Raw genomic sequence first — 19,947 nt, 5'->3', positions numbered from 1 at the left:
GACACTGGCTCCTCTTCCCCAGCTCTGAACTCCATTTATTTAAAACTACTTCTAAGGATGGCTGTAGAATTCATTTATAGCATGTGGTGATACATGGAAATATCTATTTTCACACCTACATTTACACGTAAATATTATTAATCCTGTGTAATACAGACAAATGGTATATCCGTTCTGTTAAAGAGTGTGGTTTCTGAAGCCAGGCTACTTGAGGAGACCCAGATTCATGGGTCAGTTTATGTTAACTGAGTGGATTAGGAGACTCCTGGAGAAGGATTGGACTATGGGGGCACTGTTCTCACCAGTGCATTGTTTCACGGCTATTCATAGCTGACTGTGCTAATAGGACATACGGGCAAGAGGGACGAGGTGGCTCAGTGGTGGCAGTGCCTTTGGAGGGTGTGCTTGTCTCCCACTCTGCTTCCTGGCTACTGTGGAGCAAGCACCTTCACTTGGCCATGGGCATGCACCGGGATGTTTCTACCCTAGAGCCAGCCGATCACATACTGAAGCCAGGAGCCCAGTGTAACCTCTCCTCCCTTACTGTGTGCTGTAGGGTACTTTGTCCTGGGGACAGAAAAAAATATGCAGTTCTAGAGGTTGTTCCTGCCCAAGGTCACATATTAATAGTGATATAGATATGTAGATATATTCATATTCTCCCAAAAATGTATAGACAATTCAAGAAAAGAAAACCTTGTATAAATATTTTAATTCTAAATTTATTGAGACACCATGCCATTACAAACTACCTTTGACCTCTGCAACTACCAGAGGTCTTCCAAGTAGTAGCCATTAGCTTCCATTTATTATTTTTCTTCTCCTGACATGCTTATACATTTTTTGGCAGATTCTGTGAATAGGTACATGTGCATGTATGTGCTCATGTGCATGGGTCCATGCAGTGCAGAAATCATAGAATTCCTTGGCAAGTGGGAGAGGGTTCTTTCTCTGTTAAACATCTGGCAACAGATGGATCGTTTCATTCCTTTCTGATTCACATGTATCTTTGTCCTTGTCCTGTCTTCCTAACTAGGCTGGGAGCAAGAACTGCCTCTTACAACCCTCTGGCACTCACAGAAAGAAAGTCAATCAACAAATTATTATCTAGCAGGTGAATAACTATAAGAATTCAAGGTCACCTCACATATCAGGATCAGTACCTTGCACAACTCTAAAGAATATCAGTCAAATTTTATTCTGTAGTTGTGCAAGTAGTAGCCCTATAATGTTTGCCAGATTTAGAATGAGCTTTCTTTGGTTTCTTGTGACAAAATACTTCCCTTCCTTCCTTATTATTTGATAGGAAGCAACATTATACATGTAAATTTCTCAAATCCTTTTGGAGTTTGTTACTCTGCTCTTTCCCACTAATTGGATTTTTCTTTGTTTTGAGTAATATCTCAGAGATCCAGCTTTGTAGAGCACCTCGAAACATGATCCACACATTCCAAGAATGTGTCACTAGGTAACCAAATGAACAAAGGGACTCTTCATGGCTAGATGGTTTCTATCTTTGTGAAGTTGAGAGAAAAACAAGCAGCAGTGGAGTAGGGTGCAAAGAAGTTCTTGTAAGAAAACCTAGTGTTTGCTTTTCATTTTTCCAAACTTATGGGTGTTTGTTTTCACTCCTGTCTACCCAGGAAACCAAGTGCTACCTCCTGGAGCATCTCTCGGAAGTGGACTCACAGCAGAAGCAGCAAGAGAGCTCGGCCTTCCCGTTGGCATTGCAGTGGCAGCCTCGCTCATTGATGCCCATGCAGGAGGTCTAGGTAATCTTTCCCTGTGTGAGCAGAATGGTGCCCAGCACACACATCACTCCTTATGTGATTGTATAGCAGAAACCAAGGACTGCTTATGCAAGGGACAGTGATGCAAAGCCTTTTATGGTCAGGCATTGGGTAGAATTATAGAATATTTTTGTCAAATATAAAACTTATGTTTCCATAAATATTTTCCCATAATATAACACACACACACACACACACACATAATACAATATATAATGACATATAATAACATAATAATAACAGTAAAATTAATCCAGGGAAATTTCTGGGTGTTTCTTTGGTTTCCTGAAAATTTTAAAAATATATATGCACTTCCATCTAGCACATATGTTGGCACTGTACTCAGTTTTTCTAATAGCATCAAAAAATCCTTGTAAGCCTAATAGATATTTGTCTGTTTGGGGCCACCTGAGTTTAAACACAGCAGCTTTTCACTGAGCTACATCCCCAGCCATTTTTAAAAGATTTACTGTGAGATAGGATCTAATTAAGCCACAGAAATGCCAGGGCTGGACTCAACTTGTGATTCTCTTGCTTTAGCCTCTCTGAGTCCTGGGCGTACAGGCCTGTGTGCTACTACCCTGGCTAGATTTAGTTTTATATTTATTTTTATAGTATACATTTCTGTTTCATATCCAGTTACTTGATTACAATTTTGATTTTTTTCTCCTGTATAATTCTCAAATCTGTCACTCTTGCATTCATTTTTCAAATACTTATTAAGCATTTGTCACCTCCACCATGGTGCTAAAAGACAGTAAGCCAAGAATGGGGGAGATATCTCAGTGGCAAAGAACCTGGTTACTGTGCCCACATTCCTAAGTTTGATCCTCAGCATTGCAAATGATAAATACATGATACCTAAGATTTCTTCCCAAATTTTAGTAGGGAACTACACATCATGGCAAACAATAAAATGCCTTTATCATCCCTATTGCAGTGTTGTTTTGTCTTCTTCCTTCCTCCTGCCCTTCCTTTTCTTCCTATTTTTTTTTTCTTTTCTTTTTCCTCTTTTGGCTATTCTTATACTCCGTATATATCACTTCTCTGTATATATCACTTTTCTATAGCTGTATGTTTTCCCCAGCCTTTCTATCTAAGAGTGAGTATTTTAAACTGTGGTTCATAATTCATGTTGTGAACTTAGTAGGATATATCTATGGGATTTTCAGAGTAGTCTGTGATAGAATAGAGTAGAGGAGTAGAGTAGAATAGAGTACAGTAGAGTAGAATAGAATAGAATGGGAGTATAGTAGAACATAGAAGCATACCTCACATGATAAAGGTTAGCACTGTGTTGTGGGATATATATATATATATATATATATATATATATATAATTTCTATTAGGGCATGGTGAAAATAAATTTCTTGCTAAGGATTAGGGTCAGGAAACTTGTTGGCATGGTGTTGTACACTTATAGTCCAGCCACCCACCTATAGTCCACCATCCCCCTGTGGGTAGATGACAGGTAGGCAGTGTAGTTCTGACTACAAACAAGGTGTTTCCCCAGGAAGCATTTTGTAATATGTGCTTTTGGGGGCACTGCCATGATTTGGGTTTTTTAGTAGAAGCATAAAGAGAACTGGAAGTCGAAATGTATGTAATGTGTTCTTGGCCATAGTGATCCTGACATTCCAGATCACAAGAAAACCTTTCAGTCCTGCTTTTGAAATTGCTCTTTGTCTACAAAAATTCAGCGGGGCCCACCCCATGCTGAAGGGCAGAGGGCTGCTGCTGCTTGGGAGCTTTCCAGGGCTCCCCAAAGGACATGTGAAAACATGCTCTCTCCCTTTTCCCATAACTCAGTGTTCTGTAGAGTGGGAGATTGCCTGATGACCTGTCTTTTTCCTAAAAATTTACCTTTAGAAGCTTTGGCTTAAGACTTTTGTTCCCTTTAAAATGCAGTGCTTACAAGTTACTAAATTTACCCTGTCTTGTCAAAAGTAAGGCTTTTTTGAATGAAAAGATAAAATAAAACCTAGGATGCTTTAAGGGCTGAGCATAGGTACCAGCAGTGGCTGGGAAGGACATTCTCAGTGGCCATGGGACAGAAAAGTACTACTTAACAGTTTGGCTTCAGCCAGTTCAGGATTAGCATGTCTGAGAGACGAGAGGCTGTGGAGTAAAGCTCCCTTCTGTTTTTCACCTTGCCTATGCCCTGGCCAGGTATGGAAGGAAACAGAATCTTAAAATGCCTACAAGCATCACCCACCAGTACAACTGTAGACTCTAAGACAAGCATCATGTGAACATAAACCTATCAGCTCAGTGTCTAGGCACTGGAGGCTTTGAGATTTGAGCAGTGAACAGAGCTGACAAAGTCCCTCTGCTTTCAGAGAGAAAATTCTGTTGTCCTGTGTACCTGAGCTTGTATGTTGACACTATTGGTATGGAATAGTGGCACTCCTGAGACCCATTGTATCTGAAGATTAAGATTGAATTCCTGTTTTGTCTACAAAAATAGGGTTCCTTTTAACATGTTCCTTTTGTGGGTGGAGCTTTCAGGGCTCCTTTGCAGGATTGTTAGGATAATGTTGATATAAATTGTGTGGTTAACATCGAGTCTGGCACATACTGTATGCTATGAGGTCTTTCTCTTTGAGTTTCTCACACTGAGCCACAGCAGCTGACACAAAGTAAGAGCTTCATAAATGGAGCTCTGAGCTATCACCCTGGAAGACAATCTGTACCAGAACTGTCTTTTCCACACTAAGGCAGGTGAAAAAGGACCTGAGGCTCTGGACTCTTTTTGTCTTCCCTGCATTTTGCTCTATTTTTTTTTCTTCTCCACTTCTCGGTAGCAGAGTGCAGAATTTACTATGTTAAGATTCTGAGTAGCTTGAGGTCAGAAATGGCCTCAAAAACTGCTTAGATGTGTTTTCTGCTAAGAGAAGATGCCTGGTGGTCAGTGAGAACTCAGCATTGGACTGAGATGAAGAGGCCATCTAGGCCTCTTGAAAGCAAGTCCAGCTGAATATGGTTGCTCTGGGTGCTGGCCTGGCATGTTCATGTTGCACCCTGTGCTCTGAGGAGGAGGACGAGGGTCAGCCCTCTGTTTTGGAGAAATACTTCTTTACACTTTTTCCCAGAAGCAGCCTTTGAAGGGAGGATAAAGATCAAAAAAACAAGTACAACTGAACTCATGCTTTTTCCAGTCTGGAAACATGGGAAAAAAGACATTGTGGAAATACAAATCAAAGATAAAAGCACATTTTGTTCTTAAGGTGCTGGTTAGTAAATTCTCTAGCAGATAGCAAAAAGATAGTAGTAGCTTTCTTTGCACTCTGTAAGGGTGGTTCTGGCCACTGTTCCTGCTACTGATATTTTTCTAGGTTTTAAAAATAGCATTAACTTTGTTTCAAATCTGTTCTTGGCTGTAGCACTCTAAATGTCCTGAAAGGCAATAACAACTTTCTTTCTTTCTCAGACTCCTCTCCTGTCCATTGCTTTTCTCTGTGAAACATGCTCCTGGTTGTACATTAATCTTTTTTTTCATAATTTTATTAAGAAATAAATAGCAATGAGACAGTTTCGAATAAAATTGGTAGGATGTCCATCAAATCTTGACGATGGTGCCATTTTCTTGGGGCAACCTGCCCTAACTCCCCATGCTAGCTCTGTCTCTCTTTCCTCTTTTTTTGGTAGCTGTGGCTTGTATTTGTAGGTCTATATGGTCAAAATTGTCTTGTCTATATTGCTTAGATTTTTTTAGTACATTGCCATTTAATCTTTGTATTCTACAACTTTTAACATGCTTTGCACATGGAAGACCCTTATCACATGTGTATTGGTGAACGAATAATTGCATAAATGGCATTCATTCCATACAAGATGAGAATTTTGGCTGTGAAAAGGAGCAGCAGGCTCTCAATACAGAGGTAACTGTCTCTATGCAGTAATTATGCCCAGCTCAGTTTTCTGGGAGCAACAGAATTTCCACACTCTCTGAACTACACTTGGATGTCTGGAAATCTCCACCCTTTGTGTTCACATCACATTAGCAGATTTTGGCAGGGAGCACATTTTGTGTCCAGGTCTAGCAGGACTCTTTGATTACCAATCCTGGATGTTTAGCCAGACATTGAATTGGCTTAAATTACTCATCTGGGCCAGATGTTGAATTGGATCAAATTGTTCATCTGAATTGCACAGTCAAACTGAAATGAGAATTTTTAATGTTTTTTTCTTTATCTTTTTTTTTAACATCAGAAGCATTAATATAGCTAGCTGCAAATGAGCTTTGTGCCCTCCTAATACAAAGCGTAGTTTTGCTTTAGACTGGCAATAAAACCAGCCAATTCCTTATCTCACTGTTATCAGGGTTCTAGCAGAGAGGGTAGATAGGCAGTGTCTTTAGGTAATTTGATCTTGAGGAGTATTTATGAAATACAATATGTGTGCCCAGGAACAGCCTACTAATCATAATCTCTTGGCTTTCTAGATTTCAGATTTAGGAAATATATTTGTGTTTACCATAGAAAGGCTCCTTATAGCAACTTTGTAGTACAGTTAGGACAGGTATACACCTTTATTATGCATAGGGAGCACCTGAGCCCCAGGACCTTGGGGAATTACTTGTGGACCCAAGAATAGATTTTTATGTGATATGTAATATTTACCTCTTTTTTTTTTTGGCTGGCTCAGAACCTTCAGGGCAGGTTTAGCTGGCTTGAGTTGTGGGGATCGAACCACAGCAACCTGAGCCTGATGGCTTTGTTGAAGCAGCCACTTAAAGAACTGAGCTAAGGGGCAGGCTCCCAATATTTACCTCTGAAACCAACTTTTTACATACTATTGTATTTTTTCATTTGTCAAAGGACACTGTCAAGGTGCATGGGACTGCCTAACTTGTTCTATGAGAGTTTCAAAGTAAGTGGTGATTCATGATTAAATCCACACCGTCTGATTCCACAGCTCACACCTACCGTTGTCTTACAGGCAAGGATATACATATGCGATGCAGTCCTCTCTTACATTTGGCCTAAAAAGTAAAACATTTTGAAAAAGGAAAGTGTTTCACCAAGTGTTTCTTGAAGAGCAACCTTACTAAATAGGGATATGAGAGAAAAGAAGTGGACTTTGGACAGGTGGTAGCTTAGTAGATAAAGTGCATAGAAAATACCACATGCTTTTGTGACAAGTGCATGAGGCTCTTTCAAAACAGAGTGGGCTCAAATTGAAACTTAATTAAAGGAGAATTCCTAAAAGAAGTGTGTCTGGTAATATCATGGTATGAGTCCTATTCATTGTCATATCAGAGCTTCAATTAATCTTAATTTTTAAAATAATTTTATGGAGGAACAAATAGCGGTGAGACAGTTTCAAAACTGATTAGTAAGACAGTTTCAATAATTAATACATTGCATATTGTTGTCTTCTTAGTGGCTATTCATAGTACAAGATGCAGACAAGATATCCTGTCCAAAAAAACTACTAGAACAACTCTTTCTATTCATTGAATTAAGAGAAGGTAGCTATATACCTATCCTAACTGTTTTGAATATACAGATACAAAATGGACCTTCATTTGTATCCCCTTTTTTGGTTAAGTTTTGTCAAAGAAGGTATTCCATTGTCATTTAAATATTGTAGGTGTGTGAATTCAGCAAAATATTCCAATATAATCCAGTAGTCCATAATAGTAGTTAGTGGGTTTTCCGTAGGACTGGCAATGTCAGAAGTTATTGACTTGAGCCTTTTACAGCTCAGCATATTAACATGGCTCACTTTCCATACTTCATTTTTATACTTTTCTGCTAGATGGTTAAGACCAAACAAAGCAAGACCTATATAACAAGAAATGTAACTTCTGCACTTGACAAGGCCAGTCAAATCTCCCCAGGATTTATCCTGAAACCTTGTAGTGCAGTCTGTAGTTCCCTTGTGAGTGTTGGCCATGTGGATGAGCCACGGCCACCCCTCGACCAACCTGCTCTCTGTGAAAGCCTGACAGAATGCCCTCTCTCCACATGACTCCATAGGCATACTCCACACCATTGACCACTTTCCTCTGTGGTCCCATAATCTCCTTGATCAGAAAATTTGTGACACAACTGAGTTACATGATGTAACAGTACAGTTTCTCCTATGTCCTGAGTTCTCACTGAATTAGTCTTAATTTCTACTACTAAACTAATGTCAACATCATTAGCAAGAACAAGCATTAAAACTACCATTCTCTTTAGTCCTACTGCTATTATGACTATTTTTGATTTGTCTTCTTTGTGACAAGGACTCTTCCTTGATGCTTTATGTAGTTTATATCCTGCTCCTTGAAGTAATGTTTTTGTGTGGGTTTGTTTGTTTTCTTATGGTACCAGGGATCAAACTTGGGATCTTGCACTTGAAGGCAGGTGCTTATGCCACTGAGCTATCTCCTGGACTTCCACAATCATATGACTATGGTCATAGCAAGATTTGAACTTGAATCTGAGTTTGGTGCCAAAAAGCTTACTTCTTTTTCTTTGGACCAGTAATTTTCAACCAGGGATGATTTTACTCCCAGAAACATTTAGCAGTGTCTGAAGACAGTTTTATTTATCATGGCTGGGAAAGGAAGTAGTACTACTGCATTGTGGGCAGAGACTAGGAGTGCTGGTACACATTCCATAATGTCAGTCTAAACCCCTACAGCAGTAAAGTGTGAGTAGCACTGCCCCTGAGAAATATACTTTATGCTAAAATACCATGGATGATATGACTCCCTGTCACCAATGTGGTCCATTTCTATAGAAGGCAGACGCAGCCCAAACTGAGGTTTCTGCTAATATCTTAATACTTTCAGTAAATATGTTTTGTGACACTAACTCTGCAGTAGAAGAAGTCATGAGAAAAGAAAATCAGAGTGAAGACCAGGGAGCAAGTATTGTCTGTTTTACCTACTAAACTACCAACTTCCAGAAGCCCACTTCTTTCACCTCATATCTCCATCAATTAGTAAGATTGCCCTTCAAGAAACACATAGTGAAACACTTTCCTTTTTCAAGATCTCATATCCTGTGCATCTTGCTGGAATCAACTATACCACACCACTGGCCTTCTTTCCTCACCTCCTATGCGTGCTGTTCTTTGCTTTGCTTGAGCACTTTCCTCCCTTCCCCACCTAGACAGTCCCTGCTCATCCATTGACGTTTTCCACTGTGGGAGTGCCCTACACCTTAATTCCACTCATAGAGAAAAATGAGTCTTTCTACTCTTGTGTTTCTGCAACACTTAACACCTTTTTAGATTTTCCTGCTATGTCTTATTTGTTTTGGTTTGCTCATCATGTAGCACAGAATTCACATACTCAGTCCTCAGTACCTCAGTGTGTTATTAATAATTAAGATAATAATTGAGAGAGCCTTGAAGACTCACAAATAAGGATTGCTAAACCTGAGTGAAAGAGCCTTTGCAAAATGCAGATTCCTGGGCAGCTCTTGTGAAGATTCTGTGTCCCAATGTCTGGGTTAGGGCTTGGCCTGCAGAGGAGACAGATTAAGGCAGCAGCTTGGCACTGAGGGGAGAGGAGTGGAAGCAGTGGTGACACATTTGTCAAGGAGGGCAGTCTGACCACAGCAAAATTGTGCTGTGGAGGAAATGCCAAGATCTGGCCAGGGGGCAGGAGACAGCTTTCCAAAGCTAGACAGGCATGTGGTCTGCAAGGGCTGGAGGAGATCTGAAGTGCAGATCAAGTGGTGTTCGGGAGTCTGGAAGGACAAAGCCCTGCCATCTCCCAAGCACATAATACAAGGACAATTCAGGGAGTTCCTAGGGGTGAGTGGGGGGAAAGAGAAATTTCTCAGTGTCATTTCAAGTTGATTGTCTTCAGGTGAGGTTTCTTAATGAAAACTCCCTGTGCTTGAGACCTGGAAGCAATGAGTGAGGCCTCCTCTTCACGGAAGAGGGGTAAGAGGGGTAGAGGAGATGAGAAGGGCACTTAGAATTCCTGTTCTCGGGCTCTTGAACTTTCTTGAAGTGCCTTCTTCTCTAGACTGTGGAGGATGGGCTTGAATTGAGACACCTGTCTTCTGTCCTTGGACAGAGAGCTAGGAGCAGCTCAGGGTCTTGGGCTGCAGTCAGCTCCCCAGTCTCATGCTCTTTCAATTATGTGTTACACAAATCAGTGTGCACAGCCATGGACTTGGTGAGCCATCACAGCTCAATATATTCTTGTTTAAATCATTAGATTTCAGAATTAAAAGGTTGTGCAAAGATTTTCTCCAACAAATTGTTAGCTCACAGATGAAAAAACAGGCCCTGAAATATGGTCAGTCACTGAAGGTTTCATTAGAGAACTGAAGTGAGTTCGATTTAAACTCATGAGCTGGGGCCCTGCCCCTGTTATGTAACACTACCTCCAAATTAGAAAGGAAGAGTGATTCTGGGCAGGTTATTCTGTTTTGTACCTTAGATCCCATTTAATGTCTATAGTCAGTATCAAAAATGCCTCTAAAAAAGTAGGTAAATAATTATTCTAGGCCAGTCATGAATAAGTCTCTGTTTTGTTACCACAATGTGCAGTATTCTGCAGAGTCTCCATTAAGCTGGCAATAATAAAAACACCTGGTATTCCAGTTCCTCCAGGAGCTGAAAGCAGCTATTTTTATTGCATTTACATGTATTGAACACTTATTCTATTTCAAGTGTCTTGCAAGGTACTTTAGTAGTATGTTGTCTGCTTATAACATGCTATGACTGCCATTATTTTCTGTTGAACATTTGGAGAAATTACAGGTTAGTAACTTCCTCCTGGTAACATTCTTATTATGTATTTAGTTTCTAGGTCCATATCCTTATGACTGTAGGGCTTCTGAATTTTTTTTCCTGGTGTGGCCTGGCTAATGTGACTGTGTCTTTATATTTGTTAGCATATACATACACCAGTGCATCCTGATGTAGTGAGCCTGGGAGTTACAGCCTCACATACAAACAGTTTTGGTTGTGACCAGAAGTTTAGCTTTAACTTACAACCAAAGTCTTGAGTTATGATGTGAATGCCAGCTGTTTGTGCTTCCAGGTAGTCTCAGATACAGATGTAACCGTTAAAGAGTTCTGGAAGGAACATTACAACATCCTTTCCTGTATGGGATTAATTTAGAAATCCTGGATCAGTCTCTCTCTAAGGACACAGAGATCTGCCTGCACACAGGAGGAGAGACTTTGAAGGCTGTGTAGAGGAGCCCAAGCCTTCAGTTGTCAACCTGAGCTACAACCACCCTTCAGGAACAAATTGAGTTCACAAGTCAAGGGTCCACTGTACCTTTAACAGAAGACAGCACTTGTACTTTACATTCTTCTAGGTGTATTTCTAGATGCATTTGATGAGGCTCAGAGTAGTGAGGTGACTCTAATAAAGGATATTCAAAGTAGCACAAAAGTGTGGTTCTACAAGTTGGGGAATAAGGGCGGGCTTGTTAGACAAAGCTGGGGATTCATAGCTATTTCTGCCTTTGTAGGATATTGATATTAATATTGATATTAACTTCCTGATTAATTTTGTTAATCGGTCAGTGCTTACACTAATTTTGTTTGTGTAATGGCTTGCCATTTTTAAGCCACTACCCCAGAAATAATGAAGGAAAATTTTTTTATTATTATTTTCCTTTAATGGTTGAGAAAACTGGCATTGCAAGAAGTGAAGGTATTTGCCTGGGTTGTAGGATTAGAAGGGGTTGGTCCGAGGCTCAAACCTTCATCTGTGTACCCCTGCCACCTCTGCACTTGTACCTTGGTGCACCTTTTGCAACAAACAGTAAGTCTGCTTAGCCCATGGAGCAGAGTGTTTGGATACACTGTGAATTCCCATGCTCCTGACCATAGGAACATCTCTGACCAGCACATCCACTGCAAAACCTCATTTAGTTTTCAGAAGGAAATTTAGCTAACAAGTTCTATTTTATCTTTCTTACGTTTATATGTAACTAGAGGATGAGCGGCTATTTTCCTTGGCTGAGCTTGGGAAAAAAACCAGAAAACACACAATAGTCCTTCTGGATTCTGACACTGCCAGCCACCTGTTAGAAGGGCCTCCTGCTCTGAGTTCAAAAGGTAGGAGGCCGCTGGAAAAGTGTTTGTTTAGGGGCTCCGAGTCTAAGGTTGCACTTGCGTCATTGGCTGCAAGAGTAGGCTCAGGGCCACTGTTATTCATGGCACAGAATCTACACAGCACGTGGTGCTTCCTGTCCACATGCTGCCCCCTGCACACTGCTGTTTACTTTGGGCCATGCCTGTCAGCAGCTGGTGGTGGGAAAGTGCACATCTCCAGTGACTTCCCCACAGCAACGGCCTCACATCTGAGCTGCTGCTGCTCCCTTTCTACCTCTCTGTAGACCTGCTTCATTTCCTTGTTTTCAATTTTATTTTAACAATGTGTTCATGCAGGTCATTTTAAAGAGCAAAGAAAAGTACTTTTTAAAAATTTTGCCATAATGAGCATTTTAAGGATCACTTCAGTTCCTTCTGGAGCCCATGTCTGGAGAAACTAAGAAGGAAATGTTGGCAAATGATGTTATACCATGCAGTAGCACCCCTTCCATTCCACTTTTCCAGAATTCTGATTCTTATCTGTGCTTTGTACAATGACTGATTTAGAATTTGGCTCACTAAAGACAGTGCATGTTTAAGAGCTTGAGGTAGGTGCTGGGGAGATAGCTCAGTAGAATAAATTCTTGCCTGGCAAGCGCAAACGCCTGAGTTCAATCCCTAGTTCCACAAAAAAAAAAAAAAAATCTTGAGGTAGAGGCGAGTGATATAGCTCAGTGGTCTAAAGCACCTGCTTAGGCAAACTCAGACAAATGCACAGGGACTACGGTTCAATCCCTGACACCATGTGCTACACCAGCCCAGCCCCCAGGGTAGGCTAAGCCAGCCACAGGAGAAAAAAAAAAGATCTTGAGGTAACACAGTGTAGTAGTTAAGAACATGTAGCTGAGTAAAAGCCTGATTGCACACATGTGGAGTCTCTGGCATCCCATGGCTCAGTTTTCCCCGACATATGTAAAGTAGGAGTAGGCACTGCCTACCTCATAGAGCGGAAGAGAACATGAGATCTGCAGACCACTTAAAACAGTCCCTAGCAATGCTATCCATGTGTGTTTAGCTATGCTTATTGTGATTTCAACTAATCTGCAGTGCAAATTATGGCAAGGGGCAAAAGATGCATTCCTTCATTAATGTGTGTTCTCTTTTGTGTGTTAGGCATTGTCACAATGTGTTAGGTACAGTGAGGAACAAGGCTAAGTTGCTATTCTCACAGTTCCTATTCTCACAGAGCTTCTGTCCTCTCTGGAGTTTACAAATTCCCTTATAAAAATATACATTCACTTGTACTGTATGTGTGCCTAAATGTGTGTAGGTATGTGTGCACAGATGCACATTTGTGTTGGTGTATTCATATACATGTGTGGGTGTCTATGCTGTGTATGCACATATCTGTATTAAAGGTACATGTGTTCTTATATTATCACCTATGCTTATATATGTGATGTTTTTGTGCATATATTGTGTTCATGAACTTATGGCTGAATTAATCTCTGCTACATGTGTTTATGTGAGTTTATATGTATACTTGTCTGTTGTATATGAGTATATTTAAGATGTATATTTATGTACATGTATTTTATGTGCATATGTGCTACATATGTATGCAATCAGATGTATATGAATGTCTGCTTATATGCATGTGTATATTTATAGTCATGGACTGCATGACAACGTTTTAGACTATGGCAAAGTGCATATGGGACAGTGATTATATTAAGATTCTATTGCCTAGTAAGAGCATAACTTAGTCTCTGAAGGTGTAAGTATGCCTGTGTTGTTCACATAATGATGGAATTGCCTAGTAATACATTTTTTTTTACACATATCCTCATTGTTAAGTGACACAGGAGTGGATATGTGCACTTCGTGTGTGTGTGTGTGTGTGTGTGTGTGTGTGTGTGTGTGTATGGATACTTAATGTATACTTACATTTATTTGTACATCCTTGTGTGTGTGCATCAGGTACTGCTCCTAGTGTTATGAAGAACAGGTCTGCATAAACTTGTAGTAAGTTCCAGTAGGGGCCGGAAAATTCAGTCTAGAAGGGTGACATTTGAGGACCCAGACCTTACTGAAGTGAAGAAGCATTTCAGTCAGTGAGTACAAGTTGTGCCCACACTTTGCCTTAGGAATGTGCTGCCACCTGGGTGTACCAGGTTGATGTTGGCCTACCCTTTTCTCTAGAGAAAACTGGTGGAGAGAGCAGACCTATCAGAACCATCCCAGTGTAGTCAGTACACTGCTCTTCTGAGCAGTGAGGATGGCGAGTATTGCAAGGACACATGGAATGCACCAGCTAAAGAGTTAGGAAAGCCTTGCCAGGAGGCAAACACTGGGGTTCACATTTCCAGAAATGGTAACATTGTGTACAAAAGATAAGAGATGTCAAAAGGCCTGGCTTAGTCAAAGAGCAAGCCAGCATTGCTATTGGTGCACTTGGGAAGCATCAAAGGCCGGCCAGGAAGACAGAGCTTGTGCAGACCGGCCAGGCTCAGGGCCAGGGTTGCCACTCATGTGGAGGCTGTTAACTGTCTCCCATTGTTCTTCTCTCTCCACAAGGGTGACTGTCATGCCTTTTCCTAACATACAGTGGATACTGCACAGGTGTTATCAACAGGATGGTTGCATCATCAAAGACAGAGACATTGCTGAATTCCAACACAAGGAATTTGTGTATTCACATTAATGGGACTTGCCCCTACTCTCAGAGCTTCCTCAGCACTGATTATGATCTAAAAAATACTTATGGAATATTCTAAAACCTGTGCCTTGGAAGTTCAACTACACTTTTTAATACCACCGAACGAAGCTCAAAGGAATAAAACACTAGAAATGATTCCATCTCACTTTAAGCAAAGAGCATATTGATACAGTGGAATAAATAGGTGTTAGTTTTGTCAGTTCCAAGGAGGATTTAGACATGGCTGGCTCCATGCTGGTGCCCCAGCATTTACCTTTGCAGCCATGCTTGCCCAGTCTGCACAGAGCTCCCTGGCCTGGAGGTCCCCACCATCTGAAGTGGCAGCACTAAGCACAGCATCTCATACCCACACCTGTCTCTGCTACTATCTTTGGGGGTGGAAGTATCTCTTGCATGTTCTCTACTATATTTGTAAAATTCAAATAAAATGCAATATTGGGTCATTGTTGCTATAATCTAAGCTGTTGAATATTTTTCCAAAGACTTCAGAATTTCAGTGATGTATTTCTTAATGTTTCCACTTCATTTTGTTGGTGATGAGGACAATTTATCCTACATGACTTCCACTATTCCCATTTTAGTTAAAAATTACTGTTTACTGAAGACTGAGAGTAGAACATATGTGAAGATATGAGGGGACTACACAAGTATTACTTTGAATGAAGTTATTTAAATTGTATTTATAATATACTCAACCAGAAAAGAGAGTATTTTTATTTAAAAGTTTTAAAAATATGTTTTCTAAACTTACTTTAGCATTTTTCAAACTTCAGTTTGCCTAGTAACTCAAAGAACTAGTTAAATGGAGGTTCCTGAGTCCCCGCCCCAACCCAAAGCAGCATCAAAGCTTCTGATCTTGGGTTTAACTGGAGCCTCAGTGTTAGAACCATATCAGCACCCATATGAATCTGACAGGATTCACTGGTAGTTCCTTGAAAGACAAACACAGCACCCCGAACTCCAGTTATTAAAGTGAAAAGTTGTGTGTGAGGCTGTGGGTATGGTTCAGGATAGTACATGCTCAGCCAGAGCAAGAAACTATGTCTAATCTCTAGTACAAGCAAACACACACACACACACACACACACACACACACACACGTGCACAGAGAGAGACAGAGAGACAGAGACAGAGAGAGACAGAGAGACAGAGACAGAGAGAGACAGAGACAGAGACAGACAGACAGACAGACAGACAGACAGACAGACAGAGTTTGTCTTTAACCTAAAAAGAGGAAAACAATCCAGGCTAATGGAAAGACTGTGTTGTAAACCTTGTGTCAGAAGCAGAACTGTAAAAGTTCTTCTTTCCAGCAGAAAAGTATAAAAACGAAGTATAAGAAGTAAAGCCATGCTGTTATGTTGAGCTGTAGGGGACTCAGGTCAATAATTTCTGACATTGCCAGTCAAGCAGAAGACCCAATACTATTATGGACTACTGGACTCTTTTAGAATATTTTGCTGAGTTAACACACCTATAAGATTCAAATAACGGAACTAAACAAAAAAGGGGATACAGATGAATGTCCATTTTGTATCTGTGTATTCAAAATGGTTAGGATAGATATATAGTTGCATTCTATTAATGAATAGAGGGATTTGTTCTCATAGTGTTTGTAGATAGGATATCATGTCTACATCTTGTACAGCAAATAACCACTAGGAAGAGAGTATGCAATGTGTTAATTATTGAAAATGTCATACCAATTTGATATGAAACTGTCTCATTGCTATATGTCTCTCATTAAAATTATGGGTAAAAAATATTCAAATCACAGTACTAAACAAAAAAGGTGATACAGATGAATGTCCATTTTGTATCTGTTATTCAAAATGGTTAGGATAGACATATAGTTACATTCTCTTAATGAATAGAGTGATTTGTTCTAATAGTGTTTATAAATAGGAGATCGTGTCTGCATCTTGTACAGCAAATAACCACTAGGAAGAGAGTATGCAATGTTTTAATTATTGAAAATGTCATACCGATTTGATTTGAAAAAAATAGAAAATAAAAAATTATGTATGCAGAGGCCCAAATTATATCTAAAAGTAAAATACAGTATCTACATTCAATAAAAAATAATGTCAGCATGGGGCTGGCAAGATAGCTCAGTGGTCTAAAGTGCTTGCTTAGGCAAGCTTAGGCAATAGTAGGGACTGCGGTTCAATCCCCAGCACCACATACTGGACCAGCCCTACCCCCAGAACTGGCTGAGCCTGCCACAAAAAAATAAAAATAAACCTTAAGCATATAAAATATGAGTATTCAAAACCAAAAGAAAAAAGTGACCCACATAAGATCAATGTGGAAGTTAGCAGTATTAGATACATATGCTAAAACATATAATATAGGATAATACACACAATTTAGTGGAGAGCTAGGAAGTATACAAAAAAAGTAGGCATTCCAGAGCTGTGAACACAGTAACTGAGATGAAAGCCGGATAGGTGCAATAAGGCTAACAGCAGACAATTCAACTGAAGAGAATATGAGGTAACTGGAACACAGATCAGAAAAATCTATTATGTTTACCTCAGCTTAATATAGAAAAGGATGGAAAATACATGGAGCTTGGTAAAGGGTCTAGTAAAGGTATAACTGGAATCAAAGAATCTTAATTGAAGAAGAATGTATATTTAAAAAGATCATAGCCAAAAACTGCCAAAACTTGTAAAAGGATCATGACTTACTTTAACTAAGTAAAGAGCTGGACGTGGTAGCAGACACCTGTAATCCCAGTACGCAAGAGGCTGAAGCAGGAGGACTACTGTGAGTTGGAGGCCAACTTGGGCCTCAGAAAAAGTTGTCCCAAACAGACAACAAAAAAGAAAGAAAGAAAAAGTCCATTAAAGAATAAGCAAGAATATTGAAAGGAAGAGTTAATGTTTAACTGCTTAATCACTCTTGTTTGCCTATATCTGGTAATCTGAGCAACAAATTTGATAATAATTACAATACAACAACCATTGTCAATTTCCTATTCTTAGACCATTTTTATTGTTTTATGTTGTGTTGTTTTTGTCTTCTTGTTGTTTTGTTTTTTCCTCCTTAAAATAAAATAAAAACAATAAAAAAGGATAAATAAGAAAATTATATGACTATGCTAATATAGGTAGTTTTTAAAAAATGGTCATCAATGAAATTAAACATATATTCAGTATTTTTTAAAAGTCTTGACAGACAAGAGGAAAAGATTAGTAAATAGGACTATGGTAAAATAAGGACTTTCTTCAAAAAGAAAAATAAGTAATTATAAAGTGAATATGGAAGCCATAAAATGGGAAAACATATTTTCAATAGATAGAGCAATGAGTTAGAGTGTATGGAGAATTCCTACAGATTAATAAGAAAAGCACACTTACCGTTGTGGAAAATTAGTAAAGAGAAAATTATTTCAAGACTGCAAAAGATATACAAAGAGACAATAAAATTTTAAATTTTTTAAGTTCATTATTCATTAGGATATTATAAATTAGCACTATACTGTGATCCTAATACCTACCATTAGTTAAAAATAGAAAGATTGATTGTACCTCATATTGGTAAAGTTATAAAATGCCTAAGCATTTGAACATTGTATGTAAGTACAAAGTGGTACCACACTTTGGAACAGATTTTGTCAGTTTCTCTGTACTCTGTGCTCAATCCTACACTTCAGCTATGTTTTTGAATAGCAGAGTGTACCTGTGTGTACAATGAAATGTACATGTAATATCATTATTTGTAACCATCAAAAATGAAGAAATAAACCACATTTTCATCAACAGTAGAGACAATATTTTCCAAGATCATACAGAAATAAAAAGATGCAAAGTATCTCTGCATGTAGCACCCTATTTGAGTCTCATGACATTGATAACAGAAGCTGGCTAAATAAATTACACTGGTAACACCTGGACAGTGAGCATCTTAGGTGGGGCTAATGGATGGGAAGGGCAGGAAGAGGTTTATTTCTTGATCTGTATAGTTGTGTTTATGTTGTAAAGATTCACTCACTATATACTAGAAGTTTGTAGCCTTTTAAAGCAGTTTATAGTTCACTCATAAAGTTTATTGAAAATATCAAAAGGGATGCCAGTTATTAGTACTGGCATTGTGCAGCCCTGTGCTAGGTTCTGGGACCGGAGGCATTGAGTGTGAGGTAGTCTGGCCATGGAGAGAGGAGAAGATGAGATGAGTGGTTTAATAAGCAGTCTGAGAATCAGTTGGGTAGGGGTGAAATCATGCACGAGGTCACAGGACATCATCTCTACCTCAACACGCTTTCTGGCCTGAATGAAGGGCTTAATCCATGCTAGTTCCTATACCAGTACCCAGGAGTCATCAAGAAAAGGAGACATTATGTCTAGAATACTCTTTTTAATTGTACAGTACATGTCTGTGATAAAGGTGGCTATATTTTTTCTTTTGAGTTTTTTTAAAATTTAATTTTATTTTGAACAGTAAAAGCAAAGCAAGAACATCAAAAGCAAAGAAAGTAACAAGACAACATACAACAGTCCATATATTACAGATTTTCAAACCAAGAATAGCTTATTAACAATGATGGATATATTATCTATTTTATAGTCAAATCTGTTGCTCATATTAGCAGATAGAATTAGGTAAGATTGGACATAGGTTTGTATTTTTGTTCTTGTCTCATTTTTACTTTTTTTTTAACCTTTATTTAAACTTTGTTTTAAAGAGAGTATAGTGATAATTGATGTGACATTAGAAACGGTACACACTTAGAAGACCAAGATGTTGGGTATTCAAGAATGGTTTTTCTTTCTTTTTTTTTAAGCATGGTTTTTCTATTACACATTGCTGTCCTTGATGTAGTTGCTTAGATCACAGCTATCAGTATATAGAATGAGTCAATGTGAAAATTCTACAATAACTACTGTTTTCAAAAGACTGATGGAGATATTCAGTACAATCACCTCAGCCATCCTATATATATGCTTGCATGTTTTCACCCTACCTTTTTTCTTCTCTTTTCTCTCCTCTTTGTTGTTTTAATCTTTGAGTTCCATTTCTTTCTGTTTTAGTATAACTGTTATACCTTTCAGGTTTTATCCTTTTGGCTTCTTACACCAGAGAGACAATAGAATATTTACACATGTGGGTCTGGTTTATTTCACTAGAATATAGCCACTATATGCATCCACTTACCTATGAAGGCTTCTAGTTTCTATTTCTTTATAGCTGAGTAACACTCCATTGCATAAAAATACGACATTTTCTTCATCCATTCCTAAGGTGATGGGCATTTTGGTTGCTTCCAAGAATTGGGTATGGCAAATTTTTTTTTCAAAGTTTTATTGATAAACAGATAGCAATGAGACAGTTTCAAATCAAATTGGAAGTACAGTTTCAACAAATATTACACTGCATATATTCTTCTTAGTGGTTAATTGCTGTACAAGATGCGGACTTGTGAT

General features: G+C 39.0%; 1 protein-coding gene across 1 annotated transcript in view; it reads left to right on the top strand.

Moving 5' to 3' along the window:
• The first annotated feature begins 1,647 nt into the window (after window positions 1-1,647).
• The window catches only part of LOC101574187 (FGGY carbohydrate kinase domain-containing protein), a 285,894-nt gene continuing 267,594 nt past the window's right edge, over window positions 1,648-19,947 (top strand). The window contains exon 1 of the mRNA XM_023709961.1: window positions 1,648-1,772. The gene's annotated coding sequence lies outside the window, so the exon portion shown is untranslated. The remainder of the gene's footprint in view (window positions 1,773-19,947) is intronic.

The sequence above is a fragment of the Octodon degus genome, unplaced genomic scaffold, assembly GCF_000260255.1.
Source record: "Octodon degus isolate 3935 unplaced genomic scaffold, OctDeg1.0 scaffold00015, whole genome shotgun sequence".
Classification (NCBI taxonomy): Eukaryota; Metazoa; Chordata; class Mammalia; order Rodentia; family Octodontidae; genus Octodon; species Octodon degus.
This window is presented reverse-complemented; position numbering and strand designations above follow the sequence as displayed.